We start from the raw sequence: 24445 nt of genomic DNA, 5'->3' as shown, positions 1-24445 counted from the left end.
CTAAAGGCCAGAAAAGGCATTTTAAAGTTGTGATCCCAAATTAAGCTCAGAATGGCCGAAAAACGCTTCTAAAGGCCAGAAAACGCATTTTAAAGTTGTGATCCCAAATTAAGCTCAGAATGGCCGAAAAACGCTTCTAAAGGCCAGAAAAGGCATTTTAAAGTTGTGATCCCAAATTAAGCTCAGAATGGCCGAAAAACGCTTCTAAAGGCCAGAAAAGGCATTTTAAAGTTGTGATCCCAAATTAAGCTCAGAATGGCCGAAAAACGCTTCTAAAGGCCAGAAAACGCATTTTAAAGTTGTGATCCCAAATTAAGCTCAGAATGGCCGAAAAACGCTTCTAAAGGCCAGAAAAGGCATTTTAAAGTTGTGATCCCAAATTAAGCTCAGAATGGCCGAAAAACGCTTCTAAAGGCCAGAAAACGCATTTTAAAGTTGTGATCCCAAATTAAGCTCAGAATGGCCGAAAAACGCTTCTAAAGGCCAGAAAACGCTTTTTAAAGTTGTGATCCCAAATTAAGCTCAGAATGGCCGAAAAACGCTTCTAAAGGCCAGAAAACGCATTTTAAAGTTGTGATCCCAAATTGAGCTCAGAATGCCCGAAAACGCTTCTAAAGGCCAGAAAACTCATTTTAAAGTTGTGATCCCAAATTTAGCTCAGAATGGCCAAAAAAACGCTTCTAAAGGCCAGAAAACGCATTTCAAAGTTCTGATCCCAAATTAAGCTCAGAATGGCCGAAAAACGCTTCTAAAGGCCAGAAAAGGCATTTTTAAGTTGTTATCCAAAATTAAGCTCAGAATGGCCGAAAAACGCTTCTAAAGGCCAGAAAACGCATTTTTAAGTTGTGATCCCAAATTAAGCTCAGAATGGCCGAAAAACGCTTCTAAAGGCCAGAAAAGGCATTTTAAAGTTGTGATCCCAAATTAAGCTCAGAATGGCCGAAAAACGCTTCTAAAGGCCAGAAAACGCATTTTAAAGTTGTGATCCCAAATTAAGCTCAGAATGCCCGAAAAACGCTTCTAAAGGCCAGAAAACGCATTTTAAAGTTGTGATCCCAAATTAAGCTTAGAATGCCCTAAAAACGCTTCTGAAGGCCAGAAAACGCATTTCAAAGTTCTGATCCCAAATTAAGCTCAGAATGGCCGAAAAACGCTTCTAAAGGCCAGAAAAGGCATTTTTAAGTTGTTATCCAAAATTAAGCTCAGAATGGCCGAAAAACGCTTCTAAAGGCCAGAAAACGCATTTTAAAGTTGTGATCCCAAATTAAGCTCAGAATGGCCGAAAAACGCTTCTAAAGGCCAGAAAACGCATTTTAAAGTTGTGATCCCAAATTGAGCTCAGAATGCCCGAAAACGCTTCTAAAGGCCAGAAAACTCATTTTAAAGTTGTGATCCCAAATTTAGCTCAGAATGGCCAAAAAAACGCTTCTAAAGGCCAGAAAACGCATTTCAAAGTTCTGATCCCAAATTAAGCTCAGAATGGCCGAAAAACGCTTCTAAAGGCCAGAAAAGGCATTTTTAAGTTGTTATCCAAAATTAAGCTCAGAATGGCCGAAAAACGCTTCTAAAGGCCAGAAAAGGCATTTTAAAGTTGTGATCCCAAATTAAGCTCAGAATGGCCGAAAAACGCTTCTAAAGGCCAGAAAAGGCATTTTAAAGTTGTGATCCCAAATTAAGCTCAGAATGGCCGAAAAACGCTTCTAAAAGCCAGAAAACGCATTTTAAAGTTGTGATCCCAAATTAAGCTCAGAATGGCCGAAAAACGCTTCTAAAGGCCAGAAAACGCTTTTTAAAGTTGTGATCCCAAATTAAGCTCAGAATGGCCGAAAAACGCTTCTAAAGGCCAGAAAACGCATTTTAAAGTTGTGATCCCAAATTGAGCTCAGAATGCCCGAAAACGCTTCTAAAGGCCAGAAAACTCATTTTAAAGTTGTGATCCCAAATTTAGCTCAGAATGGCCAAAAAAACGCTTCTAAAGGCCAGAAAACGCATTTCAAAGTTCTGATCCCAAATTAAGCTCAGAATGGCCGAAAAACGCTTCTAAAGGCCAGAAAAGGCATTTTTAAGTTGTTATCCAAAATTAAGCTCAGAATGGCCGAAAAACGCTTCTAAAGGCCAGAAAACGCATTTTTAAGTTGTGATCCCAAATTAAGCTCAGAATGGCCGAAAAACGCTTCTAAAGGCCAGAAAAGGCATTTTAAAGTTGTGATCCCAAATTAAGCTCAGAATGGCCGAAAAACGCTTCTAAAGGCCAGAAAACGCATTTTAAAGTTGTGATCCCAAATTAAGCTCAGAATGCCCGAAAAACGCTTCTAAAGGCCAGAAAACGCATTTTAAAGTTGTGATCCCAAATTAAGCTTAGAATGCCCTAAAAACGCTTCTGAAGGCCAGAAAACGCATTTCAAAGTTCTGATCCCAAATTAAGCTCAGAATGGCCGAAAAACGCTTCTAAAGGCCAGAAAAGGCATTTTTAAGTTGTTATCCAAAATTAAGCTCAGAATGGCCGAAAAACGCTTCTAAAGGCCAGAAAACGCATTTTAAAGTTGTGATCCCAAATTAAGCTCAGAATGGCCGAAAAACGCTTCTAAAGGCCAGAAAAGGCATTTTAAAGTTGTGATCCCAAATTAAGCTCAGAATGGCCGAAAAACGCTTCTAAAGGCCAGAAAAGGCATTTTAAAGTTGTGATCCCAAATTAAGCTCAGAATGGCCGAAAAACGCTTCTAAAGGCCAGAAAACGCATTTTAAAGTTGTGATCCCAAATTAAGCTCAGAATGGCCGAAAAACGCTTCTAAAGGCCAGAAAAGGCATTTTAAAGTTGTGATCCCAAATTAAGCTCAGAATGGCCGAAAAACGCTTCTAAAGGCCAGAAAACGCATTTTAAAGTTGTGATCCCAAATTGAGCTCAGAATGCCCGAAAACGCTTCTAAAGGCCAGAAAACTCATTTTAAAGTTGTGATCCCAAATTTAGCTCAGAATGGCCAAAAAAACGCTTCTAAAGGCCAGAAAACGCATTGTAAAGTTCTGATCCCAAATTAAGCTCAGAATGGCCGAAAAACGCTTCTAAAAGGCCAGAAAAGGCATTTTTAAGTTGTTATCCAAAATTAAGCTCAGAATGGCCGAAAAACGCTTCTAAAGGCCAGAAAACGCATTTTTAAGTTGTGATCCCAAATTAAGCTCAGAATGGCCGAAAAACGCTTCTAAAGGCCAGAAAAGGCATTTTAAAGTTGTGATCCCAAATTAAGCTCAGAATGGCCGAAAAACGCTTCTAAAGGCCAGAAAAGGCATTTTTAAGTTGTGATCCCAAATTAAGCTCAGAATGGCCGAAAAACGCTTCTAAAGGCCAGAAAACGCATTTTAAAGTTGTGATCCCAAATTAAGCTTAGAATGCCCTAAAAACGCTTCTGAAGGCCAGAAAACGCATTTCAAAGTTCTGATCCCAAATTAAGCTCAGAATGGCCGAAAAACGCTTCTAAAGGCCAGAAAAGGCATTTTTAAGTTGTTATCCCAAATTAAGCTCAGAATGGCCGAAAAACGCTTCTAAAGGCCAGAAAAGGCATTTTAAAGTTGTGATCCCAAATTAAGCTCAGAATGGCCGAAAAACGCTTCTAAAGGCCAGAAAAGGCATTTTTAAGTTGTGATCCCAAATTAAGCTCAGAATGGCCGAAAAACGCTTCTAAAGGCCAGAAAACGCATTTTAAAGTTGTGATCCCAAATTAAGCTCAGAATGGCCGAAAAACGCTTCTAAAGGCCAGAAAACGCATTTTAAAGTTGTGATCCCAAATTAAGCTTAGAATGCCCTAAAAACGCTTCTGAAGGCCAGAAAACGCATTTCAAAGTTCTGATCCCAAATTAAGCTCAGAATGGCCGAAAAACGCTTCTAAAGGCCAGAAAAGGCATTTTAAAGTTGTGATCCCAAATTAAGCTCAGAATGGCCGAAAAACGCTTCTAAAGGCCAGAAAACGCATTTTAAAGTTGTGATCCCAAATTGAGCTCAGAATGCCCGAAAACGCTTCTATCTTCTTCTTCTTCTTCTTACATCAACATGGCCAAAACATGTAGGCATCCTGGAAAATGAGAGACTTGCGTCTATCATTTTTCTTTTCAGCGTATTATCTGTTACATATTCCTATGCATTGCAGATATTACTACGGCCAGGCCAACCATGTGATGAAAACCGCGAAAGATACAGGATACAGGGGCAGAATGAGGCGTGGAGATCCCTACCAAACGCTTCATATAATATTTTGAATATGGAAAGACCTAAATATGAATTTATGTTATTTGGGAAAGTGTATACGGAATATTGATACATTAGATGCTGTTAAGGAATTAGGAACTTACGATACTTACGAACACTATACTCACCGCAATAATGTTTAGAATAAAGAATATTACATTTGAGTTTGAACTGTTCACACATATATTATCAAAATTATTTAAATTTCAATGCATAGTTTATGAAGCAACTTAAATGCTTATTTTATAACTGCTAGATGACGTTAAGTAACGCATTGATTTACTAACAATAACAGCAATCAATACAGTGAGCACACTCACGCGCACGCAGCCCGCAAAAGAAATTAAAATGAAAATTGTTATCATTTAAAAAAGTGGTGTGAAATTATGATAAGTTAAACTCTTAAATGCTTAACTATGTATTTCGGATTTCTGCATTGAGCATTTTTAAGATCAAAGCAATCGATGGCTGTTACGACCACCTGCTCGAAAAAAAAAATCAAAATTCCTCGGTCGTGGAAACCGAACTTCTGACACATCTTGAATAAATTCATTCACCAAATTAAAACAGGTACTTATCTTATATATCCGAATCAGTCAAGAGTTCAAGAGTTCCTGGGTGTCTTCTAAGAATGGTCCTGGGCCGGTCCGGAAAGCGTAGTACCAGCCACATTCAGCCACTTTCAACAACTTCACAAACCATTACGAAAAGCATTTATTTCACTCCACTTAAGGTTTCAAATTTATAACCCACTTAATCTCTATGAATTGAACGATATACATAAAAGACTTTACCGCTGAGAATGCCCGAAAACGCTTCTAAAGGCCAGAAAACTCATTTTAAAGTTGTGATCCCAAATTTAGCTCAGAATGGCCAAAAAAACGCTTCTAAAGGCCAGAAAACGCATTTCAAAGTTCTGATCCCAAATTAAGCTCAGAATGGCCGAAAAACGCTTCTAAAGGCCAGAAAAGGCATTTTTAAGTTGTTATCCAAAATTAAGCTCAGAATGGCCGAAAAACGCTTCTAAAGGCCAGAAAACGCATTTTTAAGTTGTGATCCCAAATTAAGCTCAGAATGGCCGAAAAACGCTTCTAAAGGCCAGAAAACTCATTTTCAAGTTGTGATCCCAAATTTAGCTCAGAATGGCCAAAAAACGCTTCTAAAGGCCAGAAAACGCATTTCAAAGTTCTGATCCCAAATTAAGCTCAGATTGGCCGAAAACGCTTCTAAAGGCCAGAAAAGGCATTTTTAAGTTGTGATCCCAAATTAAGCTCAGAATGGCCGAAAAACGCTTCTAAAGGCCAGAAAACGCATTTTAAAGTTGTGATCCCAAATTAAGCTTAGAATGCCCTAAAAACGCTTCTGAAGGCCAGAAAACGCATTTTAAAGTTGTGATCCCAAATTAAGCTCAGAATGCCCGAAAAACGCTTCTAAAGGCCAGAAAACGCATTTTAAAGTTGTGATCCCAAATTAAGCTCAGAATGGCCGAAAAACGCTTCTAAAGGCCAGAAAACGCTTTTTAAAGTTGTGATCCCAAATTAAGCTCAGAATGGCCGAAAAACGCTTCTAAAGGCCAGAAAACGCATTTTAAAGTTGTGATCCCAAATTAAGCTCAGAATGCCCGAAAAACGCTTCTAAAGGCCAGAAAACGCATTTTAAAGTTGTGATCCCAAATTAAGCTCAGAATGGCCGAAAAACGCTTCTAAAGGCCAGAAAACGCATTTTAAAGTTGTGATCCCAAATTAAGCTCAGAATGGCCTAAAAACGTTTCTAAAAGCCAGAAAACGCATTTTAAAGTTGTGATCCCAAATTAAGCTCAGAATGCCCGAAAAACGCTTCTAAAGGCCAGAAAACGCATTTTAAAGTTGTGATCCCAAATTAAGCTCAGAATGGCCGAAAAACGCTTCTAAAGGCCAGAAAAGGCATTTTTAAGTTGTGATCCCAAATTAAGCTCAGAATGGCCAAAAAAACGCTTCTAAAGGCCAGAAAACGCATTTCAAAGTTCTGATCCCAAATTAAGCTCAGAATGGCCGAAAAACGCTTCTAAAGGCCAGAAAAGGCATTTTTAAGTTGTTATCCAAAATTAAGCTCAGAATGGCCGAAAAACGCTTCTAAAGGCCAGAAAACGCATTTTTAAGTTGTGATCCCAAATTAAGCTCAGAATGGCCGAAAAACGCTTCTAAAGGCCAGAAAAGGCATTTTAAAGTTGTGATCCCAAATTAAGCTCAGAATGGCCGAAAAACGCTTCTAAAGGCCAGAAAAGGCATTTTAAAGTTGTGATCCCAAATTAAGCTCAGAATGGCCGAAAAACGCTTCTAAAGGCCAGAAAACGCATTTTAAAGTTGTGATCCCAAATTAAGCTCAGAATGCTTAGCTTAGCTTAGCTTAGCTTAGCTTAGCTTAGCTTAGCTTGATTAACTACTCACATCCACCTTAAACCGTAAAACCCGAAGTGCATGGTTGAATAAAATGTATGCATTGCTGGTTCCAAAAACATATTATGATAACAATCACTTCGAGGTCTACGATCGCTGGCGTGGCTCAGTAGAACAAGTTCCACATCGCCAATGGTTGCTACTCCGTGATTGACCGAGGCCATCAATTTTGATCAGAGGTCAAATGAATGGTGCTTGGGATTAGCAGCTCATTCACACTGCACAAAACTGATGCTCTCTCTTTCAACGTCAATAACGGCGCCGGCCACGTCCTAGTAGTCAATAGATAGATTGGAAGAAAGAGAAAAGGATGAAAGATCTATTTTGTGCTTTAGGACCGAGGTTACCTCTGCATCCTAGCAAAACAATTTTGGTTGGGAGAGGGGTTGAAGGAATTGATTGGGAGACACTTTTGACTAGTGTTACGATGAACCTTAAACATTAATTTCCTAACTCCTACTAGTTCCTTTTGAAAGCTTTCAGTTCATTGAAAGGCTTGAGTATGTTAAGTTTAATGGTGACAAAAATTATCTATGAAGGGATTCTAAAAATTCTTGTTTCTAATTGCTTTTTATTTTGAGTGAAAATTTTAATGCATAGTGCCGCAAAAAATGTTTCCTGATATTTAAAAAAAGGATAGTAAACTCTTCGAGAGTAGTAGTTTGAATAAACACAACTTTGTTAATTTATAATCTCTAATACATTTAGATACAAGATTCGCATTCAGTTCTTAAAATCACAAAAAAAAACAAAACATGTATTTATCATAGAAACAATATTGTGAGTGTATATTAAATGCTTACAAAATGTGTTTCGAAACTTCAAAATTATGTTTAAGGAATATTAAGAGCATCGTATGACTAACAGAATCACATGACATAATTTATATCATTTATTTTTTATCGCAGCCTCACAAAGACGACTGAATTTTACATCACATACAATGCTTACAATGCATACAATGCATACAATATGACACAAAATATATCACTGAAAATCTAATTTTATGTGTGACAAATGCGATGCTACAGATATGTGCGTCTTAATTGACAAAAATTTACATTTTAATCAGTTTTAATTTGTATCTTTAAGCGTTTCTGGCTTCGATCCATTATGTTTACGATGTAAATTTATGTCAAAATGGATGCTACAGTTTTCTGTATCGATTAAAGCTACAAATGCAGAATTTGTTGAAAGCAAAGAATAAAAGGTTCAAATTTCGATATTTTTTGTAGCGCTTAAATAACTGGAATCCAACGATTAAAAACAAATGTAGAAGGAAAGTACAAGAGAGATAGAGTAAATTTTGAAAACTCATTAAAGATAAATACTTAGCTTGGGATTTTGCTAGCTATCAACTAGGGTACACCTGCGGCCCATTCCGGCCAATGAATGGCTCAACGGTCGAACTCCGTGATTGGTTCCTTAAATCCAAAGGGCCCTTTCTCTCCCTTATAGACAGCCCTATTATTGGTTTGTACTGTCTTCAACTGGTGTCTTCCGTCCCGATAGAAACGATTTATCTTTGCTCGATTACTATCAAAACTCAGGTCCTCCGTCAGCTTCTGGGAAACAGCAAAGCTGACCAATTAACTCGGAAAACGGTATCCGGAAACACAGCCAAATGATGCTTGTACGAATTCCCTGAGGATGGCCGATCCATTTCACTTGAAATCCTAATTTTCCACTTTTTCACTTTTGGAAAATTTGCTGCCAGAAAAAATACATCCAACACCTTTAAGCAAAGCCTACCGAGTCTTTAAAGTTGTGATCCCAAATTAAGCTCAGAATGGCCGAAAAACGCTTCTAAAGGCCAGAAAAGGCATTTTAAAGTTGTGATCCCAAATTAAGCTCAGAATGGCCGAAAAACGCTTCTAAAGGCCAGAAAACGCATTTTAAAGTTGTGATCCCAAATTAAGCTCAGAATGGCCGAAAAACGCTTCTAAAGGCCAGAAAACGCTTTTTAAAGTTGTGATCCCAAATTAAGCTCAGAATGGCCGAAAAACGCTTCTAAAGGCCAGAAAACGCATTTTAAAGTTGTGATCCCAAATTGAGCTCAGAATGCCCGAAAACGCTTCTAAAGGCCAGAAAACTCATTTTAAAGTTGTGATCCCAAATTTAGCTCAGAATGGCCAAAAAAACGCTTCTAAAGGCCAGAAAACGCATTTCAAAGTTCTGATCCCAAATTAAGCTCAGAATGGCCGAAAAACGCTTCTAAAGGCCAGAAAAGGCATTTTTAAGTTGTTATCCAAAATTAAGCTCAGAATGGCCGAAAAACGCTTCTAAAGGCCAGAAAACGCATTTTTAAGTTGTGATCCCAAATTAAGCTCAGAATGGCCGAAAAACGCTTCTAAAGGCCAGAAAAGGCATTTTAAAGTTGTGATCCCAAATTAAGCTCAGAATGGCCGAAAAACGCTTCTAAAGGCCAGAAAACGCATTTTAAAGTTGTGATCCCAAATTAAGCTCAGAATGCCCGAAAAACGCTTCTAAAGGCCAGAAAACGCATTTTAAAGTTGTGATCCCAAATTAAGCTTAGAATGCCCTAAAAACGCTTCTGAAGGCCAGAAAACGCATTTCAAAGTTCTGATCCCAAATTAAGCTCAGAATGGCCGAAAAACGCTTCTAAAGGCCAGAAAAGGCATTTTTAAGTTGTTATCCAAAATTAAGCTCAGAATGGCCGAAAAACGCTTCTAAAGGCCAGAAAACGCATTTTAAAGTTGTGATCCCAAATTAAGCTCAGAATGGCCGAAAAACGCTTCTAAAGGCCAGAAAAGGCATTTTAAAGTTGTGATCCCAAATTAAGCTCAGAATGGCCGAAAAACGCTTCTAAAGGCCAGAAAAGGCATTTTAAAGTTGTGATCCCAAATTAAGCTCAGAATGGCCGAAAAACGCTTCTAAAGGCCAGAAAACGCATTTTAAAGTTGTGATCCCAAATTAAGCTCAGAATGGCCGAAAAACGCTTCTAAAGGCCAGAAAAGGCATTTTAAAGTTGTGATCCCAAATTAAGCTCAGAATGGCCGAAAAACGCTTCTAAAGGCCAGAAAACGCATTTTAAAGTTGTGATCCCAAATTGAGCTCAGAATGCCCGAAAACGCTTCTAAAGGCCAGAAAACTCATTTTAAAGTTGTGATCCCAAATTTAGCTCAGAATGGCCAAAAAAACGCTTCTAAAGGCCAGAAAACGCATTGTAAAGTTCTGATCCCAAATTAAGCTCAGAATGGCCGAAAAACGCTTCTAAAGGCCAGATAAGGCATTTTTAAGTTGTTATCCAAAATTAAGCTCAGAATGGCCGAAAAACGCTTCTAAAGGCCAGAAAACGCATTTTTAAGTTGTGATCCCAAATTAAGCTCAGAATGGCCGAAAAACGCTTCTAAAGGCCAGAAAAGGCATTTTAAAGTTGTGATCCCAAATTAAGCTTAGAATGCCCTAAAAACGCTTCTGAAGGCCAGAAAACGCATTTTAAAGTTGTGATCCCAAATTAAGCTCAGAATGCCCGAAAAACGCTTCTAAAGGCCAGAAAACGCATTTTAAAGTTGTGATCCCAAATTAAGCTCAGAATGGCCGAAAAACGCTTCTAAAGGCCAGAAAACGCTTTTTAAAGTTGTGATCCCAAATTAAGCTCAGAATGGCCGAAAAACGCTTCTAAAGGCCAGAAAACGCATTTTAAAGTTGTGATCCCAAATTGAGCTCAGAATGCCCGAAAACGCTTCTAAAGGCCAGAAAACTCATTTTAAAGTTGTGATCCCAAATTTAGCTCAGAATGCCCAAAAAAACGCTTCTAAAGGCCAGAAAACGCATTTCAAAGTTCTGATCCCAAATTAAGCTCAGAATGGCCGAAAAACGCTTCTAAAGGCCAGAAAAGGCATTTTTAAGTTGTTATCCAAAATTAAGCTCAGAATGGCCGAAAAACGCTTCTAAAGGCCAGAAAACGCATTTTTAAGTTGTGATCCCAAATTAAGCTCAGAATGGCCGAAAAATGCTTCTAAAGGCCAGAAAAGGCATTTTAAAGTTGTGATCCCAAATTAAGCTCAGAATGGCCGAAAAACGCTTCTAAAGGCCAGAAAAGGCATTTTAAAGTTGTGATCCCAAATTAAGCTCAGAATGGCCGAAAAACGCTTCTAAAGGCCAGAAAACGCATTTTAAAGTTGTGATCCCAAATTAAGCTCAGAATGGCCGAAAAACGCTTCTAAAGGCCAGAAAACGCATTTTAAAGTTGTGATCCCAAATTGAGCTCAGAATGCCCGAAAACGCTTCTAAAGGCCAGAAAACTCATTTTAAAGTTGTGATCCCAAATTTAGCTCAGAAGGGCCAAAAAAACGCTTCTAAAGGCCAGAAAACGCATTTCAAAGTTCTGATCCCAAATTAAGCTCAGAATGGCCGAAAAACGCTTCTAAAGGCCAGAAAAGGCATTTTTAAGTTGTGATCCCAAATTAAGCTCAGAATGGCCGAAAAACGCTTCTAAAGGCCAGAAAACGCATTTTAAAGTTGTGATCCCAAATTAAGCTCAGAATGGCCGAAAAACGCTTCTAAAGGCCAGAAAAGGCATTTTTAAGTTGTGATCCCAAATTAAGCTCAGAATGGCCGAAAAACGCTTCTAAAGGCCAGAAAACGCATTTTAAAGTTGTGATCCCAAATTAAGCTCAAAATGGCCGAAAAACGCTTCTAAAGGCCAGAAAACGCATTTTTAAGTTGTGATCCCAAATTAAGCTCAAAATGGCCGAAAAACGCTTCTAAAGGCCAGAAAACGCATTTTAAAGTTGTGATCCCAAATTAAGCTCAGAATGGCCGAAAAACGCTTCTAAAGGCCAGAAAACGCATTTTAAAGTTGTGATCCCAAATTAAGCTTAGAATGCCCTAAAAACGCTTCTGAAGGCCAGAAAACGCATTTCAAAGTTCTGATCCCAAATTAAGCTCAGAATGGCCGAAAAACGCTTCTAAAGGCCAGAAAAGGCATTTTTAAGTTGTTATCCAAAATTAAGCTCAGAATGGCCGAAAAACGCTTCTAAAGGCCAGAAAACGCATTTTAAAGTTGTGATCCCAAATTAAGCTCAGAATGGCCGAAAAACGCTTCTAAAGGCCAGAAAAGGCATTTTAAAGTTGTGATCCCAAATTAAGCTCAGAATGGCCGAAAAACGCTTCTAAAGGCCAGAAAAGGCATTTTAAAGTTGTGATCCCAAATTAAGCTCAGAATGGCCGAAAAACGCTTCTAAAGGCCAGAAAACGCATTTTAAAGTTGTGATCCCAAATTAAGCTCAGAATGGCCGAAAAACGCTTCTAAAGGCCAGAAAAGGCATTTTAAAGTTGTGATCCCAAATTAAGCTCAGAATGGCCGAAAAACGCTTCTAAAGGCCAGAAAACGCATTTTAAAGTTGTGATCCCAAATTGAGCTCAGAATGCCCGAAAACGCTTCTAAAGGCCAGAAAACTCATTTTAAAGTTGTGATCCCAAATTTAGCTCAGAATGGCCAAAAAAACGCTTCTAAAGGCCAGAAAACGCATTTCAAAGTTCTGATCCCAAATTAAGCTCAGAATGGCCGAAAAACGCTTCTAAAGGCCAGAAAAGGCATTTTTAAGTTGTTATCCAAAATTAAGCTCAGAATGGCCGAAAAACGCTTCTAAAGGCCAGAAAACGCATTTTTAAGTTGTGATCCCAAATTAAGCTCAGAATGGCCGAAAAACGCTTCTAAAGGCCAGAAAACTCATTTTAAAGTTGTGATCCCAAATTTAGCTCAGAATGGCCAAAAAAACGCTTCTAAAGGCCAGAAAACGCATTTCAAAGTTCTGATCCCAAATTAAGCTCAGAATGGCCGAAAACGCTTCTAAAGGCCAGAAAAGGCATTTTTAAGTTGTGATCCCAAATTAAGCTCAGAATGGCCGAAAAACGCTTCTAAAGGCCAGAAAACGCATTTTAAAGTTGTGATCCCAAATTAAGCTTAGAATGCCCTAAAAACGCTTCTGAAGGCCAGAAAACGCATTTTAAAGTTGTGATCCCAAATTAAGCTCAGAATGCCCGAAAAACGCTTCTAAAGGCCAGAAAACGCATTTTAAAGTTGTGATCCCAAATTAAGCTCAGAATGGCCGAAAAACGCTTCTAAAGGCCAGAAAACGCTTTTTAAAGTTGTGATCCCAAATTAAGCTCTGAATGGCCAAAAAAACGCTTCTAAAGGCCAGAAAACGCATTTCAAAGTTCTGATCCCAAATTAAGCTCAGAATGGCCGAAAAACGCTTCTAAAGGCCAGAAAAGGCATTTTTAAGTTGTTATCCAAAATTAAGCTCAGAATGGCCGAAAAACGCTTCTAAAGGCCAGAAAACGCATTTTTAAGTTGTGATCCCAAATTAAGCTCAGAATGGCCGAAAAACGCTTCTAAAGGCCAGAAAAGGCATTTTAAAGTTGTGATCCCAAATTAAGCTCAGAATGGCCGAAAAACGCTTCTAAAGGCCAGAAAAGGCATTTTAAAGTTGTGATCCCAAATTAAGCTCAGAATGGCCGAAAAACGCTTCTAAAGGCCAGAAAACGCATTTTAAAATTGTGATCCCAAATTAAGCTCAGAATGGCCGAAAAACGCTTCTAAAGGCCAGAAAACGCATTTTAAAGTTGTGATCCCAAATTGAGCTCAGAATGCCCGAAAACGCTTCTAAAGGCCAGAAAACTCATTTTAAAGTTGTGATCCCAAATTTAGCTCAGAATGGCCAAAAAAACGCTTCTAAAGGCCAGAAAAGGCATTTTAAAGTTGTGATCCCAAATTAAGCTCAGAATGGCCGAAAAACGCTTCTAAAGGCCAGAAAAGGCATTTTTAAGTTGTGATCCCAAATTAAGCTCAGAATGGCCGAAAAACGCTTCTAAAGGCCAGAAAACGCATTTTAAAGTTGTGATCCCAAATTAAGCTCAAAATGGCCGAAAAACGCTTCTAAAGGCCAGAAAACGCATTTTTAAGTTGTGATCCCAAATTAAGCTCAGAATGGCCGAAAAACGCTTCTAAAGGCCAGAAAACGCATTTTAAAGTTGTGATCCCAAATTAAGCTCAGAATGGCCGAAAAACGCTTCTAAAGGCCAGAAAACGCATTTTAAAGTTGTGATCCCAAATTAAGCTCAGAATGGCCGAAAAACGCTTCTAAAGGCCAGAAAACGCATTTTAAAGTTGTGATCCCAAATTAAGCTCAGAATGGCCGAAAAACGCTTCTAAAGGCCAGAAAAGGCATTTTAAAGTTGTGATCCCAAATTAAGCTCAGAATGGCCGAAAAACGCTTCTAAAGGCCAGAAAAGGCATTTTAAAGTTGTGATCCCAAATTAAGCTCAGAATGGCCGAAAAACGCTTCTAAAGGCCAGAAAACGCATTTTAAAGTTGTGATCCCAAATTAAGCTCAGAATGGCCGAAAAACGCATCTGAAGGCCAGAAAACGCATTTTAAAGTTGTGATCCCAAATTAAGCTCAGAATGGCCGAAAAACGCTTCTAAAGGCCAGAAAACGCATTTTAAAGTTGTGATCCCAAATTAAGCTTAGAATGCCCTAAAAACGCTTCTGAAGGCCAGAAAACGCATTTCAAAGTTCTGATCCCAAATTAAGCTCAGAATGGCCGAAAAACGCTTCTAAAGGCCAGAAAAGGCATTTTTAAGTTGTTATCCAAAATTAAGCTCAGAATGGCCGAAAAACGCTTCTAAAGGCCAGAAAACGCATTTTAAAGTTGTGATCCCAAATTAAGCTCAGAATGGCCGAAAAACGCTTCTAAAGGCCAGAAAAGGCATTTTAAAGTTGTGATCCCAAATTAAGCTCAGAATGGCCGAAAAACGCTTCTAAAGGCCAGAAAAGGCATTTTAAAGTTGTGATCCCAAATTAAGCTCAGAATGGCCGAAAAACGCTTCTAAAGGCCAGAAAACGCATTTTAAAGTTGTGATCCCAAATTAAGCTCAGAATGGCCGAAAAACGCTTCTAAAGGCCAGAAAAGGCATTTTAAAGTTGTGATCCCAAATTAAGCTCAGAATGGCCGAAAAACGCTTCTAAAGGCCAGAAAACGCATTTTAAAGTTGTGATCCCAAATTGAGCTCAGAATGCCCGAAAACGCTTCTAAAGGCCAGAAAACTCATTTTAAAGTTGTGATCCCAAATTTAGCTCAGAATGGCCAAAAAAACGCTTCTAAAGGCCAGAAAACGCATTTCAAAGTTCTGATCCCAAATTAAGCTCAGAATGGCCGAAAAACGCTTCTAAAGGCCAGAAAAGGCATTTTTAAGTTGTTATCCAAAATTAAGCTCAGAATGGCCGAAAAACGCTTCTAAAGGCCAGAAAACGCATTTTTAAGTTGTGATCCCAAATTAAGCTCAGAATGGCCGAAAAACGCTTCTAAAGGCCAGAAAACTCATTTTAAAGTTGTGATCCCAAATTTAGCTCAGAATGGCCAAAAAAACGCTTCTAAAGGCCAGAAAAGGCATTTTTAAGTTGTGATCCCAAATTAAGCTCAGAATGGCCGAAAACGCTTCTAAAGGCCAGAAAAGGCATTTTTAAGTTGTGATCCCAAATTAAGCTCAGAATGGCCGAAAAACGCTTCTAAAGGCCAGAAAACGCATTTTAAAGTTGTGATCCCAAATTAAGCTTAGAATGCCCTAAAAACGCTTCTGAAGGCCAGAAAACGCATTTTAAAGTTGTGATCCCAAATTAAGCTCAGAATGCCCGAAAAACGCTTCTAAAGGCCAGAAAACGCATTTTAAAGTTGTGATCCCAAATTAAGCTCAGAATGGCCGAAAAACGCTTCTAAAGGCCAGAAAACGCTTTTTAAAGTTGTGATCCCAAATTAAGCTCAGAATGGCCGAAAAACGCTTCTAAAGGCCAGAAAACGCATTTTAAAGTTGTGATCCCAAATTAAGCTCAGAATGGCCTAAAAACGCTTCTAAAAGCCAGAAAACGCATTTTAAAGTTGTGATCCCAAATTAAGCTCAGAATGCCCGAAAAACGCTTCTAAAGGCCAGAAAACGCATTTTAAAGTTGTGATCCCAAATTAAGCTCAGAATGGCCGAAAAACGCTTCTAAAGGCCAGAAAAGGCATTTTTAAGTTGTGATCCCAAATTAAGCTCAGAATGGCCAAAAAAACGCTTCTAAAGGCCAGAAAACGCATTTCAAAGTTCTGATCCCAAATTAAGCTCAGAATGGCCGAAAAACGCTTCTAAAGGCCAGAAAAGGCATTTTTAAGTTGTTATCCAAAATTAAGCTCAGAATGGCCGAAAAACGCTTCTAAAGGCCAGAAAACGCATTTTTAAGTTGTGATCCCAAATTAAGCTCAGAATGGCCGAAAAACGCTTCTAAAGGCCAGAAAAGGCATTTTAAAGTTGTGATCCCAAATTAAGCTCAGAATGGCCGAAAAACGCTTCTAAAGGCCAGAAAAGGCATTTTAAAGTTGTGATCCCAAATTAAGCTCAGAATGGCCGAAAAACGCTTCTAAAGGCCAGAAAACGCATTTTAAAGTTGTGATCCCAAATTAAGCTCAGAATGGCCGAAAAACGCTTCTAAAGGCCAGAAAACGCATTTTAAAGTTGTGATCCCAAATTGAGCTCAGAATGCCCGAAAACGCTTCTAAAGGCCAGAAAACTCATTTTAAAGTTGTGATCCCAAATTTAGCTCAGAATGGCCAAAAAAACGCTTCTAAAGGCCAGAAAAGGCATTTTAAAGTTGTGATCCCAAATTAAGCTCAGAATGGCCGAAAAACGCTTCTAAAGGCCAGAAAAGGCATTTTTAAGTTGTGATCCCAAATTAAGCTCAGAATGGCCGAAAAACGCTTCTAAAGGCCAGAAAACGCATTTTAAAGTTGTGATCCCAAATTAAGCTCAAAATGGCCGAAAAACGCTTCTAAAGGCCAGAAAACGCATTTTTAAGTTGTGATCCCAAATTAAGCTCAGAATGGCCGAAAAACGCTTCTAAAGGCCAGAAAACGCATTTTAAAGTTGTGATCCCAAATTAAGCTCAAAATGGCCGAAAAACGCTTCTAAAGGCCAGAAAACGCATTTTAAAGTTGTGATCCCAAATTAAGCTCAGAATGGCCGAAAAACGCTTCTAAAGGCCAGAAAACGCATTTTAAAGTTGTGATCCCAAATTAAGCTCAGAATGGCCGAAAAACGCTTCTAAAGGCCAGAAAACGCATTTTAAAGTTGTGATCCCAAATTAAGCTCAGAATGGCCGAAAAACGCTTCTAAAGGCCAGAAAAGGCATTTTAAAGTTGTGATCCCAAATTAAGCTCAGAATGGCCGAAAAACGCTTCTAAAGGCCAGAAAAGGCATTTTAAAGTTGTGATCCCAAATTAAGCTCAGAATGGCCGAAAAACGCTTCTAAAGGCCAGAAAACGCATTTTAAAGTTGTGATCCCAAATTAAGCTCAGAATGGCCGAAAAACGCTTCTAAAGGCCAGAAAAGGCATTTTAAAGTTGTGATCCCAAATTAAGCTCAGAATGGCCGAAAAACGCTTCTAAAGGCCAGAAAACGCATTTTAAAGTTGTGATCCCAAATTGAGCTCAGAATGCCCGAAAACGCTTCTAAAGGCCAGAAAACTCATTTTAAAGTTGTGATCCCAAATTTAGCTCAGAATGGCCAAAAAAACGCTTCTAAAGGCCAGAAAACGCATTTTAAAGTTCTGATCCCAAATTAAGCTCAGAATGGCCGAAAAACGCTTCTAAAGGCCAGAAAAGGCATTTTTAAGTTGTTATCCAAAATTAAGCTCAGAATGGCCGAAAAACGCTTCTAAAGGCCAGAAAACGCATTTTAAAGTTGTGATCCCAAATTAAGCTCAGAATGGCCGAAAAACGCTTCTAAAGGCCAGAAAAGGCATTTTTAAGTTGTGATCCCAAATTAAGCTCAGAATGGCCGAAAAACGCTTCTAAAGGCCAGAAAACGCATTTTAAAGTTGTGATCCCAAATTAAGCTTAGAATGCCCTAAAAACGCTTCTGAAGGCCAGAAAACGCATTTTAAAGTTGTGATCCCAAATTAAGCTCAGAATGCCCGAAAAACGCTTCTAAAGGCCAGAAAACGCATTTTAAAGTTGTGATCCCAAATTAAGCTCAGAATGGCCGAAAAACGCTTCTAAAGGCCAGAAAACGCTTTTTAAAGTTGTGATCCCAAATTAAGCTCAGAATGGCCGAAAAACGCTTCTAAAGGCCAGAAAACGCAATTTAAAGTTGTGATCCCAAATTGAGCTCAGAATGCCCGAAAACGCTTCTAAAGGCCAGAAAACTCATTTTAAAGTTGTGATCCCAAATTTAGCTCAGAATGGCCGAAAAACGCTTCTAAAGGCCAGAAAACGCATTTCAAAGTTCTGATCCCAAATTAAGCTCAGAATGGCCGAAAAACGCTTCTAAAGGCCAGAAAAGGCATTTTTAAGTTGTTATCCAAAATTAAGCTCAGAATGGCCGAAAAACGCTTCTAAAGGCCAGAAAAGGCATTTTTAAGTTGTGATCCCAAATTAAGCTCAGAATGGCCGAAAAACGCTTCTAAAGGCCAGAAAAGGCATTTTAAAGTTGTGATCCCAAATTAAGCTCAGAATGGCCGAAAAACGCTTCTAAAGGCCAGAAAAGGCATTTTAAAGTTGTGATCCCAAATTAAGCTCAGAATGGCCGAAAAACGCTTCTAAAGGCCAGAAAAGGCATTTTAAAGTTGTGATCCCAAATTAAGCTCAGAATGGCCGAAAAACGCTTCTAAAGGCCAGAAAACGCATTTTAAAGTTGTGATCCCAAATTGAGCTCAGAATGCCCGAAAACGCTTCTAAAGGCCAGAAAACTCATTTTAAAGTTGTGATCCCAAATTTAGCTCAGAATGGCCAAAAAAACGCTTCTAAAGGCCAGAAAACGCATTTCAAAGTTCTGATCCCAAATTAAGCTCAGAATGGCCGAAAAACGCTTCTAAAGGCCAGAAATGGCATTTTTAAGTTGTTATCCAAAATTAAGCTCAGAATGGCCGAAAAACGCTTCTAAAGGCCAGAAAAGGCATTTTTAAGTTGTGATCCCAAATTAAGCTCAGAATGGCCGAAAAACGCTTCTAAAGGCCAGAAAACGCATTTTAAAGTTGTGATCCCAAATTAAGCTCAAAATGGCCGAAAAACGCTTCTAAAGGCCAGAAAACGCATTTTTAAGTTGTGATCCCAAATTAAGCTCAGAATGGCCGAAAAACGCTTCTAAAGGCCAGAAAACGCATTTTAAAGTTGTGATCCCAAATTAAGCTCAGAATGGCCGAAAAACGCTTCTAAAGGCCAGAAAACGCATTTTAAAGTTGTGATCCCAAATTAAGCTCAGAATGCCCGAAAAACGCTTCTAAAGGCCAGAAAACGCATTTTAAAGTTGTGATCCCAAATTAAGCTTACAATGCCCTAAAAACGCTTCTGAAGGCCAGAAAACGCATTTCAAAGTTCTGATCCCAAATTAAGCTCAGAATGGCCGAAAAACGCTTCTAAAGGCCAGAAAAGGCATTTTTAAGTTGTTATCCAAAATTAAGCTCAGAATGGCCGAAAAACGCTTCTAAAGGCCAGAAAACGCATTTTAAAGTTGTGATCCCAAATTAAGCTCAGAATGGCCGAAAAACGCTTCTAAAGGCCAGAAAAGGCATTTTAAAGTTGTGATCCCAAATTAAGCTCAGAATGGCCGAAAAACGCTTCTAAAGGCCAGAAAAGGCATTTTTAAGTTGTGATCCCAAATTAAGCTCAGAATGGCCGAAAAACGCTTCTAAAGGCCAGAAAACGCATTTTAAAGTTGTGATCCCAAATTAAGCTCAGAATGGCCGAAAAACGCTTCTAAAGGCCAGAAAAGGCATTTTAAAGTTGTGATCCCAAATTAAGCTCAGAATGGCCGAAAAACGCTTCTAAAGGCCAGAAAACGCATTTTAAAGTTGTGATCCCAAATTGAGCTCAGAATGCCCGAAAACGCTTCTAAAGGCCAGAAAACTCATTTTAAAGTTGTGATCCCAAATTTAGCTCGGAATGGCCAAAAAAACGCTTCTAAAGGCCAGAAAACGCATTTCAAAGTTCTGATCCCAAATTAAGCTCAGAATGGCCGAAAAACGCTTCTAAAGGCCAGAAAAGGCATTTTTAAGTTGTTATCCAAAATTAAGCTCAGAATGGCCGAAAAACGCTTCTAAAGGCCAGAAAAGGCATTTTTAAGTTGTGATCCCAAATTAAGCTCAGAATGCCCGAAAAACGCTTCTAAAGGCCAGAAAAGGCATTTTAAAGTTGTGATCCCAAATTAAGCTCAGAATGGCCGAAAAACGCTTCTAAAGGCCAGAAAAGGCATTTTTAAGTTGTGATCCCAAATTAAGCTCAGAATGGCCGAAAAACGCTTCTAAAGGCCAGAAAACGCATTTTAAAGTTGTGATCCCAAATTAAGCTTAGAATGCCCTAAAACGCTTCTGAAGGCCAGAAAACGCATTTTAAAGTTGTGATCCCAAATTAAGCTCAGAATGCCCGAAAAACGCTTCTAAAGGCCAGAAAACGCATTTTAAAGTTGTGATCCCAAATTAAGCTCAGAATGGCCGAAAAACGCTTCTAAAGGCCAGAAAACGCTTTTTAAAGTTGTGATCCCAAATTAAGCTCAGAATGGCCGAAAAACGCTTCTAAAGGCCAGAAAACGCATTTTAAAGTTGTGATCCCAAATTAAGCTCAGAATGCCCGAAAAACGCTTCTAAAGGCCAGAAAACGCATTTTAAAGTTGTGATCCCAAATTAAGCTCAGAATGGCCGAAAAACGCTTCTAAAGGCCAGAAAACGCTTTTTAAAGTTGTGATCCCAAATTAAGCTCAGAATGGCCTAAAAACGCTTCTAAAAGCCAGAAAACGCATTTTAAAGTTGTGATCCCAAATTAAGCTCAGAATGCCCGAAAAACGCTTCTAAAGGCCAGAAAACGCATTTTAAAGTTGTGATCCCAAATTAAGCTTAGAATGCCCTAAAAACGCTTCTGAAGGCCAGAAAACGCATTTTAAAGTTGTGATCCCAAATTAAGCTCAGAATGCCCGAAAAACGCTTCCAAAGGCCAGAAAACGCATTTTAAAGTTGTGATCCCAAATTAAGCTCAGAATGGCCGAAAAACGCTTCTAAAGGCCAAAAAACGCTTTTTAAAGTTGTGATCCCAAATTAAGCTCAGAATGCCCGAAAAACGCTTCTAAAGGCCAGAAAACGCATTTTAAAGTTGTGATCCCAAATTAAGCTCAGAATGGCCTAAACGCTTCTAAAGGCCAGAAAACGCATTTTAAAGTTGTGATCCCAAATTAAGCTCAGAATGCCCGAAAAACGCTTCTAAAGGCCAGAAAACGCATTTTAAAGTTGTGATCCCAAATTAAGCTCAGAATGCCCGAAAAACGCTTCTAAATGCCAGAAAACGCATTTTAAAGTTGTGATCCCAAATTAAGCTCAGAATGGCCTAAAAACGCTTCTAAAGGCCAGAAAACGCATTTTAAAGTTGTGATCCCAAATTAAGCTCAGAATGCCCGAAAAACGCTTCTAAAGGCCAGAAAACGCATTTTAAAGTTGTGATCCCAAATTAAGCTCAGAATGGCCTAAAAACGCTTCTAAAGGCCAGAAAACGCATTTTAAAGTTGTGATCCCAAATTAAGCTCAGAATGCCCGAAAAACGCTTCTAAAGGCCAGAAAACGCATTTTAAAGTTGTGATCCCAAATTAAGCTCAGAATGGCCGAAAAACGCTTCTAAAGGCCAGAAAAGGCATTTTAAAGTTGTGAACCCAAATTAAGCTCAGAATGGCCGAAAAACGCTTCTAAAGGCCAGAAAACGCATTTTAAAGTTGTGATCCCAAATTAAGCTCAGAATGGCCTAAAAACGCTTCTAAAGGCCAGAAAACGCATTTTAAAGTTGTGATCCCAAATTAAGCTCAGAATGCCCAAAAAACGCTTCTAAATGCCAGAAAACGCATTTTAAAGTTGTGATCCCAAATTAAGCTCAGAATGGCCTAAAAACGCTTCTAAAGGCCAGAAAACGCATTTTAAAGTTGTGATCCCAAATTAAGCTCAGAATGCCCGAAAAACGCTTCTAAAGGCCAGAAAACGCATTTTAAAGTTGTGATCCCAAATTAAGCTTAGAATGCCCTAAAAACGCTTCTGAAGGCCAGAAAACGCATTTTAAAGTTGTGATCCCAAATTAAGCTCAGAATGGCCGAAAAACGCTTCTAAAGGCCAGAAAAGGCATTTTAAAGTTGTGATCCCAAATTAAGCTCAGAATGGCCGAAAAACGCTTCTAAAGGCCAGAAAAGGCATTTTAAAGTTGTGATCCCAAATTAAGCTCAGAATGGCCGAAAAACGCTTCTAAAGGCCAGAAAACGCATTTTAAAGTTGTGATCCCAAATTGAGCTCAGAATGCCCGAAAACGCTTCTAAAGGCCAGAAAACGCATTTTAAAGTTGTGATCCCAAATTTAGCTCAGAATGGCCAAAAAAACGCTTCTAAAGGCCAGAAAACGCATTTCAAAGTTCTGATCCCAAATTAAGCTCAGAATGGCCGAAAAACGCTTCTAAAGGCCAGAAAAGGCATTTTTAAGTTGTTATCCAAAATTAAGCTCAGAATGGCCGAAAAACGCTTCTAAAGGCCAGAAAACGCATTTTTAAGTTGTGATCCCAAATTAAGCTCAGAATGGCCGAAAAACGCTTCTAAAGGCCAGAAAACGCATTTTAAAGTTGTGATCCCAAATTAAGCTCAGAATGGCCGAAAAACGCTTCTAAAGGCCAGAAAACGCATTTTAAAGTTGTGATCCCAAATTAAGCTCAGAATGGCCGAAAAACGCTTCTAAAGGCCAGAAAAGGCATTTTTAAGTTGTGATCCCTAATTAAGCTCAGAATGGCCGAAAAACGCTTCTAAAGGCCAGAAAAGGCATTTTTAAGTTGTGATCCTAAATTAAGCTCAGAATGGCCGAAAAACGCTTCTAAAGGCCAGAAAACGCATTTTAAAGTTGTGATCCTAAATTAAGCTCAGAATGGCCGAAAAACGCTTCTAAAGGCCAGAAAACGCATTTTAAAGTTGTGATCCCAAATTAAGCTCAGAATGGCCGAAAAACGCTTCTAAAGGCCAGAAAAGGCATTTTTAAGTTGTGATCCCAAATTAAGCTCAGAATGGCCGAAAAACGCTTCTAAAGGCCAGAAAAGGCATTTTTAAGTTGTGATCCTAAATTAAGCTCAGAATGGCCGAAAAACGCTTCTAAAGGCCAGAAAACGCATTTTAAAGTTGTGATCCTAAATTAAGCTCAGAATGGCCGAAAAACGCTTCTAAAGGCCAGAAAACGCATTTTAAAGTTGTGATCCCAAATTAAGCTCAGAATGCCCGAAAAACGCTTCCAAAGGCCAGAAAACGCATTTTAAAGTTGTGATCCCAAATTAAGCTCAGAATGGCCGAAAAACGCTTCTAAAGGCCAAAAAACGCTTTTTAAAGTTGTGATCCCAAATTAAGCTCAGAATGCCCGAAAAACGCTTCTAAAGGCCAGAAAACGCATTTTAAAGTTGTGATCCCAAATTAAGCTCAGAATGGCCGAAAAACGCTTCTAAAGGCCAGAAAACGCATTTTAAAGTTGTGATCCCAAATTAAGCTCAGAATGGCCGAAAAACGCTTCTAAAGGCCAGAAAACGCATTTTAAAGTTGTGATCCCAAATTAAGCTCAGAATGACCGAAAAACGCTTCTAAAGGCCAGAAAACGCATTTTAAAGCTGTGATTCCAAATTAAGCTTAGAATGGCCGAAAAGCGCTTCTAAAGGCCAGAAAACGCATTTTAAAGTTGTGATCCCAAATTAAGCTTAGAATGCCCTAAAAACGCTTCTGAAGGCCAGAAAACGCATTTTAAAGTTGTGATCCCAAATCAAGCTCAGAATGGCCGAAAAACGCTTCTAAAGGCCAGAAAACGCATTTTAAAGTTGTGATCCCAAATTAAGCTTAGAATGCCCTAAAAACGCTTCTGAAGGCCAGAAAACGCATTTTAAAGTTGTGATCCCAAATTAAGCTCAGAATGCCCGAAAAACGCTTCTAAAGGCCAGAAAACGCATTTTAAAGTTGTGATCCCAAATTAAGCTCAGAATGGCCGAAAAACGCTTCTAAAGGCCAGAAAACGCTTTTTAAAGTTGTGATCCCAAATTAAGCTCAGAATGGCCGAAAAACGCTTCTAAAGGCCAGAAAACGCATTTTAAAGTTGTGATCCCAAATTAAGCTCAGAATGCCCGAAAAACGCTTCTAAAGGCCAGAAAACGCATTTTAAAGTTGTGATCCCAAATTAAGCTCAGAATGGCCGAAAAACGCTTCTAAAGGCCAGAAAACGCATTTTAAAGTTGTGATCCCAAATTAAGCTCAGAATGGCCTAAAAACGCTTCTAAAAGCCAGAAAACGCATTTTAAAGTTGTGATCCCAAATTAAGCTCAGAATGCCCGAAAAACGCTTCTAAAGGCCAGAAAACGCATTTTAAAGTTGTGATCCCAAATTAAGCTTAGAATGCCCTAAAAACGCTTCTGAAGACCAGAAAACGCATTTTAAAGTTGTGATCCCAAATTAAGCTCAGAATGGCCTAAACGCTTCTAAAGGCCAGAAAACGCATTTTAAAGTTGTGATCCCAAATTAAGCTCAGAATGCCCGAAAAACGCTTCTAAAGGCCAGAAAACGCATTTTAAAGTTGTGATCCCAAATTAAGCTCAGAATGGCCTAAAAACGCTTCTAAAGGCCAGAAAACGCTTTTTAAAGTTGTGATCCCAAATTAAGCTCAGAATGGCCGAAAAACGCTTCTAAAGGCCAGAAAACGCATTTTAAAGTTGTGATCCCAAATTAAGCTCAGAATGGCCGA

This window comes from Uranotaenia lowii, chromosome 2 (assembly GCF_029784155.1).
Source record: "Uranotaenia lowii strain MFRU-FL chromosome 2, ASM2978415v1, whole genome shotgun sequence".
NCBI classification, from domain to species: domain Eukaryota; kingdom Metazoa; phylum Arthropoda; class Insecta; order Diptera; family Culicidae; genus Uranotaenia; species Uranotaenia lowii.
This window is presented reverse-complemented; position numbering follows the sequence as displayed.